At 38.0% G+C, this 17,670-nt stretch overlaps 1 pseudogene; it reads left to right on the top strand.

Moving 5' to 3' along the window:
* The first annotated feature begins 10,483 nt into the window (after positions 1-10,483).
* LOC123233981 lies at positions 10,484-17,152 on the top strand (annotated as a pseudogene).
* The last annotated feature ends 518 nt before the right edge of the window (positions 17,153-17,670 follow it).

The raw sequence follows: 17,670 nt of genomic DNA, 5'->3' as shown, positions 1-17,670 counted from the left end.
GAGCTAAACGTCCTAAAGATCCAACTTGACTGGCAAATGGGATGCCATCCTTGCTGCGATCTAAGCGCTCAGCCTGGCTGGAGCCCCGAGCCAACTCCACGCATGGAACATTCCTCTCCTCCCGTGGGCTCAAGCCCGGGCTGCCGAGGTCTCCAGCGGAGCTTACCCCATTGCAGCGAGCGTCTGGAGAGAGCGGGTTCAGCCAAAATTCAGCGGGAGATCAAAGAAGAGCGCCGCGCTGGGTTCTTTCCTAGTCTCCCCTCCCCGCCCCCTCCCGCCCCCCTTCCTCTCTGCGCCTGGGAGAGCTGCCGCGTCCCTCGCCCGAGCATCAGCAACCTGTGCTAGCCTGGCCGCCTAAAGACACTTTTCTCTCCAGCCTATCAATTCTCCTCCTCGCCCCCACCCCCCATTCTCTTGTCACTCTTCCCTTCAAAGAAGGTGGCACTGTCCCTGCTCTGAGCCACTCTTACCGCCTCCTTCCCCCTTAGCCCCAATACAAACAATTCTTTTTTTTTTTTCTCTTCCCCAAGCCCAGCCCCTTTCCATCACTGTAAACGTAGCCATGACAACGGAGGAATTCCCCAATACAGACTAGGAAGATCCGGCAAAGCTCGCAGCTGCCCCAGCCAGCACTAGCTCTCTTGTCAAACTTGACGCTGCTGTCCCTTTGGGATAGCGCCTCACACTGCGGCCGCCCCGCTCCACGCAATCTCTCAGACATTCTGCTGGGGGCTGGTGGCGGCGGGAGGAGTGTAGAATGGAATGAACTTAAAGGGGGACTGAGCAGAGAGACTGGGCTCTATCTAGCCCCCTCTTGCCAACGGGGACTTATTCACAATGAGGGGATAGTCTGGTCTTCTCTGTGGATTTCCAGCTTACCATCTGGTCTCTGTCCGTTCCTGCCACCTCTGCTGCTGCTCGGAGATAGGCTGGAGGATGCTAAGTGGAATTTGTTGTCTTGCCATAAGTAATAGAAAGTGGCTAAGATCCAGGCGACCGTCAGGATAGCGATGGCATTAGCGTGGATCCTTCTCAAATTGAGGACCCCAGTGCTGTCTGGGAACCCGGAGTAATTAGGTAAGAGCTGGCTTGGTAGGTTGGGGTGAATAGAGAGGGGAGGAGGGGATGTGGGGGGGATGAGAGGAGAGGGCGGATGATGAAAAGGGGTGGGGGTGGGGGTGCAGTACGAACAGGGTTTTCTGTTTCTTTGAGCTTTGGCTGGCTCTCAGTCACAGCTGTTTGTTTTAGCTCTTGTTTCACTGTTCAGTCCTTTAGAACAGAAAAAGGAGCGAAGTGGAGGGGGTGGGAGGAAGAGATAGAAGGAGAGTGGAAGAGATCCCCACGGTCCTAATGCCCTTCAGACCACGAGTCTGGCCCTTACAAAGGAGCACATCATCTCCAAACCCTCTCCCCAAGACCCTATGTTTTGGTCAACCCCGTGAGTTTGCCATGGTCCTCAGAGGGGCAAGACAGGTGGCAAAGAGATTTTCCTTCTAAAGAGCAAAGTTTGCAGGGGGTAGTTGGAGGGGCTGCTTTTTTGGCACTGAGTCAATAGAATGTTGGAACCAAAAAGTACCTTAGGGTAATTTTAACTCTTCTGACTCCCTCATTCTTCTACAGCATTCTGTCAGCATCTACTCTGATTATACTTATCATTGGGGAAGGAGAGAATAAGCATTTTAAGTGCCAGATCACTGTGTTAAGTACTTTACAAATATTATCCCATTTGATTCTCATAACCACCCTCTCAGGTACATAGGTGTTGTTATTATTCCCACTTTACAGTCGAGGAAACTGAGGCAATTGAGTGACTTGTCCCTGGTCATACAACAAATGTGTCTGAGGCTGAATTTGAACTCGCTCTTACTAACCTCAGGCCCAGTACTCTATCTATCCACCGTACCTCCAATCTGTGTACAAGTCACACACATAAGACTGGGACCTTAGAGGTCAGACTGTAATAGTTTTCTTCTTTCTTCTTTGAATCCCCAGGCTGTATCCTAAAGTAGATGTTTGATAAATGTGTCTGAATTTAATTTTACAGATGAAAAAAACTGAGGACTGAAAGAGACTGCTATTGGGACTCCTATTAGTGCTTTGGGAGGGAGCAGGACTTCACTGGGGAAGGATGCCCACTTTGCCAAAGAGATGTCTGGTTGGGATCAGGAGCTTTTCATTCCCTCTTGTGCAAAGCCACTGCTTTCATACTTTGCTTCCTTGAAGGATCATGAGGACAATAGAGGTTCAGAATACCAAGAAGTTTTCAGAGTTAAGTGAGACTCCTGAATTTCACCTCAGAGGTGGAGTTATTTCAGTAACACTCCTTTCTGTTTCTTCCCTCCCCTTTTCCCCCAGGAATTTTATATTGAAAGAACATGGCCTATCAGTCCTGGTATTTATTCTTAAGTACCAAAGGAAGGGATCAGAGGGCTAGACTAGAGAACAGGGAGGTTGGGTATGGCATGTGCCCGATAGGGTCCCACATCAAGGACTGAAGGTCAGAAATGTAGGGGTTTTCTAAATCAAAATTAAATTCTAAATCTAAATCAAAGTTTTCAGTTGACCTGTGAGGATCCTTACATATAGGTTAGTGGCCCCTGTTTTTATTTGAGTTTGAAACCACTGCCTCAAATAATAAATCCAAAATAAACACTTCCAGCAAACAGCACAAGAAAAACACATTTATCTAAAATGATAGGAAGCAGAAAACAAAAAAGGCATATAGTAGAGAATATTCTAGACAATGCTCAATGTAATTGAATTCTTCTGCTGGGAATGATGTATCTCAGTTCAACCAAGAGAGAGTACTAAATCTCACCACTTCTAAATGTTGGTTTCTTCCCAAAGTCATTCTTTCTCTTCATAGACTTGAAGAGAATCTCAACTGATGTTTTTTCTTTCTCAACTTTGGAAACCAGATCAAGGTTTCTCTTCTCCCAGGCTCTCACCAACTCTGACCCTCACACAAGCTCATATACAAAGCTCCAGTCTCCACTTTTGTTTTAATTTGCATCAAACATTTTAAGTGATGATTGGCAATTTCCTCTTTTTGAAAATAACCTATTTGTGTCCTTTTACAATTTATTTAAAATGTTATGAACTAGTAATTAATTACCATTATGACTTAACTACTTCCTATATGTTTTAGATATTAAGCTACTACATTTTCCATCAGTTTTCCCCAATCTGTTATTTTTCATTTAATTATATATGTTTGCATGGAAATTTATTTTCATTCAGTGAAGCCTATCTATCTGTAGCTGTATATCTGTATCCACGAGGAGATTTGCATTGAATAAACATCTTAGTTTTAAAAAAGTAAAATGATTTGCCCAAGCTCACACAGCTAGTATGTATCAAAGACAGAACTCGAACCTGGATAGGACTTCCTGAATCTAAGGCCAGCTCCCTATCCACTACTCCATGTTGCTTCTCTCTCTCTCTGTGGGCATATATGTACAATGTAAGTGTATATAGGTGTATATAGGTGTGTATATATACATATATATATGTAACCATCCATCCATGTACAGGCACCAGATGTACATGCATGCTTATGGCACATATATGTGCACATGCACGTGCTTATGTGTAGGCCTATGTATATGCGTGCATGTGCATATGTGTATTGTGTGTGTGTGTGTGTGTGTGTGTTCAGTCTATCCATTTCCCACAGGATTAACAAATTTACTTAGGAAAATTGGTTAGCAAAAGTGGATTCCTCCTTTGCCTTTTGGAGCCCTTCTCAGTGCACCTTCCCCAAATTGCATCTGTGCCCTTCAGGGTTTAAAAAACATATTTCTAGGCATATTACTGAATGTGAGGCCCTGTGGTCTTCTGTCTACCAAAGGCCAGAGGGGAGGAGGTTGAGTAGCTGAGTGCCAAAGCCCACCTCCCCCTCTAGCACCAGTAGAGAGAGGGCCCTGGAGGTCTTCTCATCATTAGGCCTTTTTATGGTCCTTCTTCAAAAGAGATCAGGGATAGAACCCTAATCTCCATCTTCCCCATGGGAGTTGGGGAGCAGATATTCTTCACTTTCCAATATTCCAGAAAAAAAGTAGTGAATAAGCCATCTTTTTTCCTGAGTGAGCAAAAATCTGGTTTCTGAAAGTTCTCCCACTATTCTTCTTTATATAAGACCTCTTCTTTTTACATGTTCTAAGTGGGCACAATGCATGATTTTGGTTTTGCTCACACAGATTATGTGTGCACAAATGAGTCCCTCTAGATGAAGGTCACAGTCAAACAAGAATCTGTATATTTCCAGCATCTTATCCTTTTCTTTTCTCCAAGGAAGACATTGATTACTGTGAAGAAGAGAAGCAGAAGGCTGAGGCCTCAGAGAGAGGATAAAGGGCAAGAAATGTATCTACTTTCTTTTTAACCATTATTCCTTAATAGAAAAGAAATGTCCCACGCTATATATCCAAAGCTTGACTCCCTTCCCATCAAATGACAGTTCGACAGTGAATACACAAAACATATAAACACATTTATCCAAGCCCATAGCAAAAATAGAAATCAGAAAAAATATACCTAGAATTTATATCAGACCATACAGAATGCATGAGTTCTCCCACTGAGAGCAGGATTTCTTAGTTCAGAGATAACTGAGACTCAAGGGATTCTCAGATCTTACCCAAAGGGAAATTTTGTGTAGTAAGCTGAGAAAAGGGACATAACAGAGATTACCAGGTTCTCACTATGACAGCTTCTTCCCTGTCTTTTTTCATTCCAGGTACCCAAAGAGAGATTGGAATCATGCATTTTCTCTTTTGATTTTGGAAGACAGAAGAAAAACCAGGGACTCTCTTTTCTTGAGTCATCAACCCCCACTAACAAAGAAAGAGCCCTGTGGAATTGGCCCTTTGAGCCAAGGGGTATATATGCTTTCTCTACTAATTGTCCCTTGGCTATGCTGTTTCAGATTCTATGGGGATTTGTCCCACAATCCCAACTCACCTCCCAGATACCAACCCATGTAAGAAAATTTTCTTTCCCTTATCTCTTCATCTAACTGGCTCCTACCTTGTGTCATATCTCTTATCTGGGTAGAGATGAAGGAAAGAACAAGGGAGCAAGGGCGCACAGCATGATACTATACAATATATTTTATTGATTTATTTTTAATCTTTTATTTTCCCCTTATAATGCATAAAAATTTTAAAATAATCCTTTTAAAAAAAAGTTTTGAGTTCCAAATTCTCTCCTTCCCATCCATCTCCCTTCCGCCTACCTTTCCTCCTCCCTGAAACGGTAAGCAATTTGATTTAGTTTTTTTCTATGCAATCATATAAAACGTTTTTCCATATTAGTAATTTTATGGAAGAGATCTTAAATGGAAAAGAAGAAGCAGGAAGAAATTGAAATATAATATATATTCTGACTCTGTCAGTTCTTTCTAGAAGGGCAGGATGGCATTTTCCATGAGTCTATGAGATTGTCTTAGATCACTGCATTGCTGAGAAAAACCAAGTCATTCACAATTGTCTGTCAAAACGTATTGCTGTCAGTGTGTACAATGTTCTTCTGTTTCTGCTCATTTCACTTGGCATCAGTTCACTCTGCATATCATTTCTTATAGCACAGTAGTCATCTATCACAATCTTAGGCCACAACTTATTCAGTCATTTTCTAATTAATGGATAACCTTTCAATTTCCAATTCTTTGCTAAAGCATTGGATTTAAAATGAGACGTGGCTTCAGATTCTAACTTTGATGTTTTCTCTCTGATGTTTTTCAAACTGTTTGGCACATCAAATAACTTCTCTGAATTTCAAGTTCTTCATCTATAAATAGGGACAATAAATACCTTTAAGTATGCCAGAGATGAATTCTATCCAAGTAGTCAAGGTGATGGAAGGCAGCTCATCCTCCTGGGTCTGCTGCCCCAGAGAGGTACTGCTTAATTGGTTGTAGCAACAGCAGTAGCAGTAGCTGCTCGCTTCATCTTCTGACCAGCTCAAGTTTGCCCCAAGCTTTGACAATGGGTAAAAATCCATTAAAAAAACCCTGTCCAGGGGCAGCTGGGTAGCTCAGTGGATTGAGAGCCAGGCCTAGAGACAGGAGGTCCTAGGTTCAAATCTGGCCTCAGACACTTCCCAGCTGTGTGACCCTGGGCAAGTCACTTGACCCCCATTGCCTACCCTTACCACTCTTCTACCTATAAGTCAATACACAGAAGTTAAGGGTTTAAAATTAAAAAAACAAACAAACAAACAAAAAAACCCTGTCCATTTAACCCTATGACCTACTAATCTCTCCCTTCTTGCTGGATCTTTGGCCTGGAATACCCTCCTTCTTTGAAACTCCCCATTTTTCATAACACACTGACTTAGTTCCCTGAACCTTTTACTAAATAAGTTAAGGATTAGTTTGACAGTGATCTGGAAATAACTGAAAAGGCAAATTTGATTAATTAATTTGTTAGTTAATCACAAGGTTTCAGAGCTAGAAGGTACCTCAGGAGCGAGCTAGGGATTCTTGAAATATGAATCAGAAAAGGTTAAGAGACTTGCCTAGGGCCACACAGCTAGGAATCATCATAAAAAGGTGAATCCTGATTTGAATTCTGGTTCTATGATTCCAGAGGTATCTTTCCTCCCTTCCCTACACTGATTGTCTATCTCCATTACTTCCTACATTTAATGGCAATGGCCCCCATCTTTCCAAATTGTAAAAAAATTAATTGGTTTATCATTTCTTATGATGCAGTAGTATTCTATCACAGTCATATACCACAATTTATTTAGCCATTTCCCAATTGATGGATGTCCCTTTCAATTCCAGGTCTTTACCACCACAAAGAGAGCTGCTCTCAATATTTTCTCTTCTTTCTTATTACCTGATTAGGGTTCATAAATAAATTTGTCATCTATAGAAACTAGGGGGCAGGGCGCAGCTGGGTAGCTCAGTGGATTGATAGCCAGGCCTAGAGATGGCAGGTCCAAGGTTCAAATCTAACTGCAGACACTTCCTAGCTGTGTGAACCTGGGCAAGTCACTTAATCCCCATTACCTGGCCCTTACCACTCTTCCACTTGAAACCAATATACTTTATTGATTCTAAGATGGAAGGTAAGGGTTTAAAAAAAAAAAGGAAAGAAAAAAAAGAAACTACAGTGCAAAAAATAATGTATTATTGAAAATAGGGAGAGATCTTCCTGCAGTTTAGCACAAGGCAACACAGGATAACTGAGTAAAGATTATACAGGTAAAGAGAAAAGTTATTTTATCTCTAAATAACTTGACAATTGTCCAGGAGAATAGCCTTAAGGCATAATCTCTTGGCTACTCCAACCACCAAGCCTTCACTTGAAGTTCTTAGTAAGCAACATCAATTCATTTCCTAGGTTAGCCTTTGAAGGTTTAGAAGTCCTAAATAATAGACACATTCTTAGATCCATTAAGGAAATGGATGTAGAATTATAGACCATAGATTAGGGAATGTATTGTAGTAGTCAAAGCTGTGACTGCATGCAAATTGGTTTCCTCATCCTGGACTTCCATTTCCTCATCTTAAAAATAAAATAATATAAAATAAAATAAATGAAGGCTTTGGAATCAAGAGTCTCTAAAAGTCACTTTGAATTCCAGAGGTCTTCTCAAAGGACCACACCTATAGCAGACCCTCAATAAAAATTGAAGTTCAGTAAAGTTATTTAAACCCAGTAGTCCAGTACCAACAAAAAGAAATTTAAAACAAACTTTCATACAATTGAGCTCTTTATTTCAAGTAATTCTCAATATTTCACCCAGATAACATTCAAATTATTTTTTTATTAGGTTCTCCTTCACTCTTATGTTCCTACCATTTATCCCAATTCCTAGATCAAAAAATTGTATTACAAGGAAGGTAAATACATTATAATCCACTGCAGGGAGGGAGGGATAGGGATAAAACTTGACATAGCTTCTGTCTTTCAAGTTCTAAATTCAGAACCCAAATAATAGCACATTAAAATAACTGTTTACCAAGTAATAAATTCATCACAGTATACAGGTTTTAATTCTATATGAAGGCACATTCTTAGGCCCCAAATGCAGCTTTATGATCTATAGTAGAGGTTCTTAACATTTTTTGTGTCATGGCCTCCTTTGGCAATTTGTTGAAGCTTATAGACCCCTTCTCAGAATAATGTTTTTAAATGCATCTAAAATAAAAAAGGATATCAACTACATTGAAGTAATAGTTTTTTTTTTTCTTTCCCATCCAAGTAAACTGACCCTACTTTATAACCCCTAATGCAATTAGGCAGATAACCAATTAGGCAGATAATTAAAAAAAATTAAATCCCTTTACTAAATTCAAACAAGATACACAGATTTGGTTCTTTAGGTCCCTCATTATGGCAGTCAGGTTAATAACAAGATTATGGGAGGAAATAAACAATTAATAAAATTAAACTCTTTTGGTACTGGTTTAGATAAAATTGCTCCCCCAAAAGCATTTATCTCTTCTCATTACAGGTCTCCATGATGTTTTTGTCATGTAACCTAACTGGCCCTGTCAAGGCCTGGCAAAACAAAAAATATTAAATATGTGTAGCCAATTTAAAAATATTTATAGATTAATAAGTACATTGTGGTGTAATCACTGGCTCTGATTCAATACAAAGGCACATTTTATTAAGTTCTCTAAAAATAACTGAAGGCTCATTCTCCATCTTTTCCAAATGACTGCTCTCTCATAGTCTAAAAATTCTTTTTTTTTTTTTTTAAACCCTTACCATGACTTAAATACAAGAAGGGAAATTATAAGTAAATTAAGTGAACATAGAATAGTATACCTGTCAGCTCTATAAGAAAAGAAAAATTTAAGACCAAGCAAGAGATAGATAATATTACAAGGTGTAAAATGAATAATTTTGACCATATTAAATTAAAAGGTTTTGTACAAACAAAACCAAATGCAACCAAAATTAGAAGGGAAGTAGAGGACAGCCTTTATTCCATACTGAAGAAAATGCAGAAAATATATAAAGACTCACAAAAGCCATTAAGGAACATATTCCCATAGAAAGTGTGCTGGTTTTGGAGTGTAGAGTTAGAGGAGGTAGGTTCAAATCTCAGCACTTCTACTTGATACCTTAGGCACCCTATTTAACTAACTTCTGCAGTTTCCTCATCTGTAAAATGAGGATTTCAGACTAGTTAGCTTTTGAAGTCCCTTCCAACTCTAGATTTAGGATTCTATAATCCCTTTCTGATGGGTCTCACATTTGCCCAAGGTCCTAAAGCCCTTTAGCTCAGATCACTACCCTTGGGTTTCAATTCCCTGATAATCCATTTAAATTACATATTTCTTGGGCAAAGATAATTTCCCTTGGTAGAGAAAATGGAAGCAAAAAAAGTAATTTTTCTATTATTTTTCCATAGAATATTATTTTCCAAACCCTACCGAACAGTGATCTTACCTGCAGGCATAAAGAGAGAAGGAGGAGGTAGGGGAAAGGGAGAGAAGGAAGGAGAGAAAGAAAGAAGGAAGGAATTACACACTGAACCTCATCCCACAAAATCTAGTTGTCATTATCTTTAATAATTTTCTTCTTTTTATAATTTTTGTTGGGAGTTACACATTAATATTTGTTTAGTTTCTAATTAATTTTTAACCTGTGCTTCAAAGTCTTTTTATTGAATGTAATGTGATTGTATTATAATGAGGAAAAGATGTCATTAATATTTGCACTTTTAAGCATTTATTTATGAATTATGACTTAAAAATATGGTAAGTTTTTGAGAAGACATGGAACATAACTTAGATATTGGTATACTCCTTTCTATTCCCATTTCATTGTCTCCAGAAGTCTATATTTAACTTTTCTAAAATCTTATTCACCCTTTATCTTTTGTCTTGTTCAATTTATGTTTCTATTTTATCTCTGCGCGAGAGTTAGGTTAAATCATAATTTTACTGTCGATTTCCTCCAGTGACTTATTTAACTTTCATTTAAGAATTTAGATGCTTTAAAAAAAATCTCTTCGAACGGAGCAGCAACAGTCGAAGTGGAGGCGCTGGGATCCTGCCGGGATAACGCGAGGCGCTTCCACACTACCCCAACTGCCAACTTCCCACAACGGCCTCTAGGAGAAGCTCGACGTCCCGCCTCTCTCATTTCCTCTCCAGCCACAGTCCCCAAGGTCAAGAGGTGGCCGGTTGGGGTGGGGTGGTTTGCTCACTCTCTTTTTTTTCCTCCCACCTCTCCATGGCTCTAGGCAGAGAAGCGCGAAATAGGGTCCCCTCCGCCAAAAGCCCGGGAAAGAGAGAGGGACTCAGCCCAGCTATCAACCCAGCGCTCCGCCCGCTCACCCTGGGGGCTGTCGCTGCCGCCCCTAAAGTCACCTAGGTTGGGTGAGGAAGAGAAGGAGGAAGCAGAGGACCAGGACCCGACTGCCTGGCCAGCACTCGCACCCTCACTTTCTCCCACAGGACGTCTGCTTCATTAGCGTCACTGAAGAACATCTGTAGAAGAGGAAGGAAAAGATGGGTGTGAAAACATGGACTCAGAGTTCCCCTTCCCACAGCCAGGAGATGCTTGGAAAGTTAAATATGCTTCGCAATGATGGACATTACTGGGATAGACCTCTTGGTGTCTAAGACAAAATCAGGCTCACGAGGTGGTACCGGCAGCGTTTTGCTGTGGTTTCTTTGGCACCAAACTTATTGGCCAAGCAGAGGATGACAGCAAGAGACAGTTACTAGATTTTCCCCTCTCTTTTGGAGTGTTTATACAGAAAATATTATTGACGTCCTGGCAGCAGCCAGCTAGATACAGATTTTAGTGTTGCCAGCACTGCTCAGAGTTCATGAAATCAAGCATTTTGTGGAATACACCCAACAACCAACAAGAAAAGGGACTAGAGGCTGGGCAAGATCTCGAGATGGCAGTCTTTCTCCAGTGTCTTCACAATGCAGTGTGGTAGAAAGGACTGTGTCTGTCTGCTGAGAGTCTGGAGAAAGAAAAGCGACCTAGTTATGTCTCTTGAAGTGTAGTGCACAGACAAGTTCTCTCCTAGTCTTCAGCTTCCTATTCAGAGCCTAGAAATCAATCCGCTGACTCTTCATGATCTTTTCCCTGGACACAAAGAAGTCCATTTGGAATTGATCAAAGGCTTCAGTCAGAGAAGGCAAACCAGGTAGAAAATCCCAGGAAGCCCTTCCGAGGCAGCTAGAAGAAAGTGATGATATGACACGTGAGAGTACAAAGGCTAATTAGCATCTGGTTACTGAAGAAGATGGACGGGTCAAAGTGGGAAGCTTCAGTGATGAAGAAGTTCAGGAGGAAGTGTGCCAGCCTGCCAGTGCATCTCAGAGTTTCCTGAGTGATCAAGCAGACAGTGCCAGAAGTGAGCAAGTTCAGGAGGATCTTCTCATCAGTCCCCAGCCTTCTTCTATAGGTATAATGTCTTTTGTATTTTTGCATTATAATATTGTAGTTGTTGACAATAGCCTTCATTGGCACATAGTATTGGGGATTTGAGGGATTTTCTTATTGACCAGCATGCTATAAATTGTATTTGTTACTAATGGGATATTTTAAAAGGAAGTACAAATGAGTGGCTTCCAATGGAATAGTAGTAGAGAGTAGAAAGGAAGTAACATTGAAGTTCAAGCATGACTGAAAAAAATCCAGTAAGTCTTTAATGGGACTTGAAAAAAGTCTTCCTTATGGACCATCAATGTAGATTTCTGAAATTCTTTTCCATATGTTTTGTCCAGTTAGCCTCATTTTTCAGATGAGAAAGTAGGAAGTGATTTGCCCAAAGTTACACAATTTGTAAATTACTTAAATGATAATTTTAACATAGACTATGTATGTGGCATGTGCTGTTCTAGAAGTTATAGAGAATACAAAGGTAGTGTAAGACATGAGATGCCAGAAAGCTCTGATTAATTACCAAGTTAATGAAATAGATTATGGATAATGAGAATAAAACAAATTTTATTTTTTGAACCACAAGATTTCATTTACTGTGTATAATGTTCTCCTGTTCTGCTTATTTCACTCTGCATCAGTTCACATAGGTCTTTCCGGTACTTTCTGAAATCATCCAGTTCATCGTTTCTTACAGTACACAAGTATTCCATGACTATCATAAACCACAATTTGTTCAGCCATTCCCTAATTGAGGGACATCCCTGAATTTTTTTCCTACAAACAGGTCTTTTCTCATTTACAAAAAAACCCATCTCTTTGTGTTACACACTTAGTAGAGGTATTACTAGATCAAAAAGTATGCATTCTTTTATAGCACTTTGGGCATAATTCCAAACTGCCATCCAGAATGGTCAAGTCAATTCACAACTCAACCAGAAACCCAGTTTTGCCATATTCCCTCCAGCATTTATTATTTTCCTTTACTGTCATATTGGCCAGTCTGATAGGTATAAGGTGGTACCTGGGAGTTATTTTAGTTTGCATTTCTCTAATCAAGAATGATTTAGAACATTTTTATATGATTATTGATAGCTTTGATTTCTTCATCTGAAAATTGCCTATTCATATCCTTTGACCATTTATCAATTGGAGAATGACATGGATTTTTATAAATTTGACTTAGTTCTTTATATGCTGAGAAATGAGACCTTTATCAGAGAAACATGTTATAAATTTTTTTCATACCTTGTTGTTTCCCTTCTAATCTTGGTTGTATTTTTTTCTATAAAACCTTTTAAATTTAATATAATAAAAATTATTCATTTTCTATCTTGTAATGTTCTTTATCTCTTTTGGTCATAAATTCTTCTCAGGTAAACTATTCTATGTTCTAATTTATTTATAATATCACCTTTTGTCTAAATCATATCCATTTTGAGCTTATATTGGATATGAGATATTGATTGATGACAATTTTTTTGCCATACTATTTTCCAAATTTCCCAGCAGTTTTTGTCACATTGTGAGTTCTTATCTCCAAAGCTGGGATCTTTGGGTTTATGAGACACTAGATTGCTGAGGTCATTTACCCTCCCCTATGCTATTCCATTGATCCACCCTTTTATTTCTTGGGCAGTACCAGATAGGGTTGATGATTACTGAGTTAAGAGTACAATTGGGCCACCAACCTTCACATTTTTTTTCAGTAGTTCCCTTGATATTTTTGATCTTTTGTTCTTCCAGATTAATTTTGCAATTTTTTCTACTTCTATAAAATAGTTTTTTGGTAGTTTGGTATGGCATTGAAGAAGTAAATTAATTGTAGTAGGATTATCATGTTTATTATGTTAGCTTGGCCTACCCACAAGCAATTCATGTTTTCCCAATTGTTGAGATCTAATTTTATTAGTGTAAAAAGTGTTTTGTAATTGTGCTCATATAATTCCTCTGTCTTGGCAACTAGATTCCCACTTATTTTATTTGGTCTTTTGATTTTAATGGAATTTCTCTTTTTATCTCTTGCTGCTAGACTTTGTTGGAAGTATATAGAAATGCTGATGATTTCTGTGGAATCTATATCCCATAACTTTGCTAAAGTCATTATTTCAAGTAGTTTTTTAATTGATTCTCTCTCATTTGCTAAGTATTCCATCATATCCACAAAGAATTTGGGTTCCTCCTTTTCTTTGCCCTCTTATTGCTCAAGCTTACATTTCTAGTACAATATTAAATAATAGTGGTGATAAAGGGAATGCTTAATACACTCCTGATCTTATTGGAAGGCTTCTAACTTATCCCCATTGCAGATTATACTTGATGATGATTTTAGATAGATACAACTTATTATTTTAAGGAAAGGCCTCTTAATTCCTATGCTTTCTAAATTTTTCTAAAAATAGGAATTGGTGTTGTATTTTGTCAAAGACTTTTTCTGCATCTATTGACATATTCATGTGATATCTGTTGGTTTGGTTATTGATATGATCAATTATGCTGATAGTTTTCCCACTATTCAACCAGCCTTGCATTCCTGGTATAAATCCCACCTGGTCATAGGGAATAATCCTTCTGATATATTATTGTAGTCTCTGTTCATATTTTAAAGATTTTTGCATCAATGTTCATTAATGAAAGTGGTCTGTAATTTTCTTTATCTATTTTAGGTCTTTCTGACTAAGGTATCAGTGCTATATTTGTGTCATAAAAAAGAATTTAATGTAGGACTCCCTTTTTTCTGATTTTGCCACATAGTTTAGATAGATTGGGATTGCTTGTTCTTTAAATGTTTGATAGAATTCACTTGTGAATCTATCTGGCCCTGGAGATTTTTTCTTAGGGAGTTCATTGATGTCTTGTTCAACTTTTTCTGAGATGAAATTATTTAAGTAATTTATTTTCTCTTTTGTTAATCTGGGCAATTTATGTTTTTGTAAATATTCATTTTGCCTAGATGGTCAGATTCATTGTCATGTAACTGGAAAAATAGCTCCTATTGATTGCTTTAATTTCTTCTTCATTGGAGGTGAAGTAACCTTTTTCATTTTTGATACTGGTAATTTGATTCTTTTCTTTCTTTTTTTAATCAAATTAATCAGTGTTCTATGTATTTTGTCCTTTTCATAGAACCAACTCCTAGTCTTATTTATTAGTTCAGTAGTTCTTTTATTTTCAGTTTTATTAATTTCCTTTTGATTTTCAGGATTTCCAATTTATTCTTTAACTGGGTATTTTCAATTTGTTCTTTTTTTTAAAAGTTTTTTAGTTGTATGACCAATTAATTTTTTTCTCTTTTATTGATAAGCATTCAGGGATAAAAATTTTCCTCTGAGTACTGCTTTGGCTATATATCATAAGTTTTGATACATTGATACACTGATTTAATAAAATCAATGACTGTTTCTATGATTTGTTCTTTGACTTTAGTTTAGGTTTCTATAAACTCTTATTGATTATATTTTTTGCATTATGATCTGAGAAAGTTTAATTTATTATTTCAGCATTTCTGCATTTGTTGTTAAGTTTTTATGCCATAGTACATGGTCAAGTATTGTGTATATACTATGTGCTACTGAAAAGGTATATTCCTTTTTAATGGAGGAATTTTTTGATGTTCCTCTCATAACAAATAGTTGCATTAAAAGCATATTAGTGACCACTAGAGATATCATAAACTTTCTGCTGAAATGAATAATTCAGTCAGTTTTCTTATGAGAGAGGTAGAGACTGAGGAATGGGCCCATGATCAATCTACATGTGTAGGTCAGTATTGTGATGTGATAGGCAGATGACCATAAGATGAAAACTAAGATTATATTGCAGCTATTTTTGCCCCATGCTGTTTCCCATGCCAGTCAGAGCATCCACCTTTGAAAGATTAGTATGTCATGATCTCATTTCTTAAGATCTGTTTGTAATCAGCAAATTGATTATATTGGCCCTCTTCTGCCATCTCTGAGCAAAGTGCTACCCTCACTGCAGCTGATACTTATTCAAGATAAGGGATTGGGGTGTCATGTGAGACCACAGCAGCTACCAGGAAGAGCTCTTATAAATCCTTATGAGATACCCCTTATATCACTACCTCTGAATCAGGCATCTATTTTACTGTAAATAAGGTCTAAGATTGAGCCAGTAGCCATGATAAACACTGAATTTTTCCATCTTCTTATTGTTCTCAGGCAGCTGATATCAATGAAAAATGAAATGGATTTCTAAAATAATAACTTCATCATACCGAGTTATCCAAGGTGAGCATCCCAACTCCCAGAGACTGTTTGATCAATCGGTGCTCCCCCAAGAAAGGGATGAGCCTTCCAGGACAAGGAGTCCTTGCATCTGGCCATCAGGAACACTTATCTAATGAAAACAGAGGACTTTAAGGTACAGTCTCCATTAATCCTCTCCAACACCTTTTGATTCCTTTTTCTGTGCTGTTATCTGGTCCTTGAGGTTTCTGCTCCCTCAGAAGGTTCTGTGTAGAGGACCAAACTCCAAATGTGGTTGAACCAGGTTAAAATGTAATTAGGAAATGTTTAATAATTTAAAACCAAAACACAGATAACGTTAATTTGTGGTTTTCTAAGTCAATATGCAGCCTAGGGATTCATTTCTTTTTGAGTTTGGTACTAGTTTAAACAAGCTGTGGAAGTATTTCAGGTTTGCCTTAACTGGCAGATTATCATTTCCAGAATATTTGGGATAATGCTTTCCCACAAAGTTTTTAGAAGATGAAGGGAAAGAGTTATTGGGAGTACTTTTTTATGATAGGAAGGAGGAAATCATAGTAAATAGGAGTAAATCTGGAACAAAAAGGGATCCCTTAGCTGACTTGGATAATCTGTCTAGTAAGTCATGACTTGACAAGTCCAAGAAAGACTAATGCACTGGATGTTTTGGTAGAAGTTACAGATTAACTGGTTAAACTGAGTGCATTTTTGGTTCATCAAGAAAGTGGTCCAATACATACTTGATATTATGGAGGATGATAAAAAAATCAATGTAAGAAAAACCTGTTGATTACTGGAATTGATTGGGTTACTTCTGTAACAGTTCCAATGGGATATGGCCAAATATCCCCTAAATTTTTTTTCTGAAATAATTGTCAAGGGATGATCAGTGTGACAATGATCTGAAATTCCATGTATCTGTATGGAGCCATTTGAAAGACAGTTTTTCTAATTTGAAAAGAAAGAAGTTTGTTCCCTAGAAGCTTACTGGAAGTATGAAATATAACTTGGTTCTTGTTTCAGAATATATCATGAGAGGCAGCTAGGTGGCACTATGAGCCCACAATCAGTAAGGCCTTAGTTCAAATCCTACCTCAGACAGGTACTAGTGCTTTGATCCTAGGCAGGTCACTTAATTTTTGCTTCAGTTTCCACTTCTGCAAAATGGGGAGCATAATAGCATACCTCCCAGGATTGTTGTAAGAATCAGATAATATTTGTAAAGTGCTTTGCACAGTTCCTAGCACATAGTAAACAGTATGTAAATGTTAGCTATTATTTTTATGTATTATTTATTTTATGATATATTACATTATGAATTATATAATTACATATCATGCATTATATATGTTATTATTCTTTCATAAGTTCATAGGATCATCTATTTAGAGGGGATTTTACAGGTTATCTGTCTAGATACCTCTTCGTCTTACAGATGAACTTGGTCACATGGCCTTAGTAATGGCAGAAATGGATTCCAACCAAGATCTTCTAACACCAGATTCAGTAAACTTTACATTCTACTCAACCATCCTCAACAATGACTGAACTAACCTCACGAAATACTGGCTCAGATGGTAGTCCCATGCTCCAGCAAATGTCTTTCAGGAAAACGAAAGATAGTTTTTACTGTTACTTTGTTTAGAAAAGCAGTGGGTAATTTCAGACACAAAGCCATCGAAAGTCAGTTCTCCATAATTTCCAGTATAATGAAGAGGAAATGAAAGCAAATTGGAGAAAATAAATAATAAGCTTTCCACTGACAAGAAAAAGCAGGTTAGAAGGCTAGTTTGACTGCTGGAAGTGAATTTCAATAAGACAACAAGCATGTAATAAATGTTGATTATGTGCCAGGGATTGTGCTGGGTATAAAAAGCCAATTCCTGACTCGGATGCTTATCTCCTATTTTCAAAATTTCTATTGCATGGATTCACTCAAAAAAATTAAGAATTTTTTTCCAAGTCTGCTTTTAAAGAGTAGTTTAACAGTAAAATTTTAATCTCTTTCAATAGAGAAGAAATTGTCAGTATAGCAATAAAGCTGCTTTTACAGATGCTCTGTAGAT

This window comes from Gracilinanus agilis, chromosome 2 (assembly GCF_016433145.1).
Source record: "Gracilinanus agilis isolate LMUSP501 chromosome 2, AgileGrace, whole genome shotgun sequence".
NCBI classification, from domain to species: Eukaryota; Metazoa; Chordata; class Mammalia; order Didelphimorphia; family Didelphidae; genus Gracilinanus; species Gracilinanus agilis.
The sequence above is the reverse complement of the archived record's forward strand: the minus strand, read 5'-3'. Positions and strand labels throughout refer to the sequence as shown.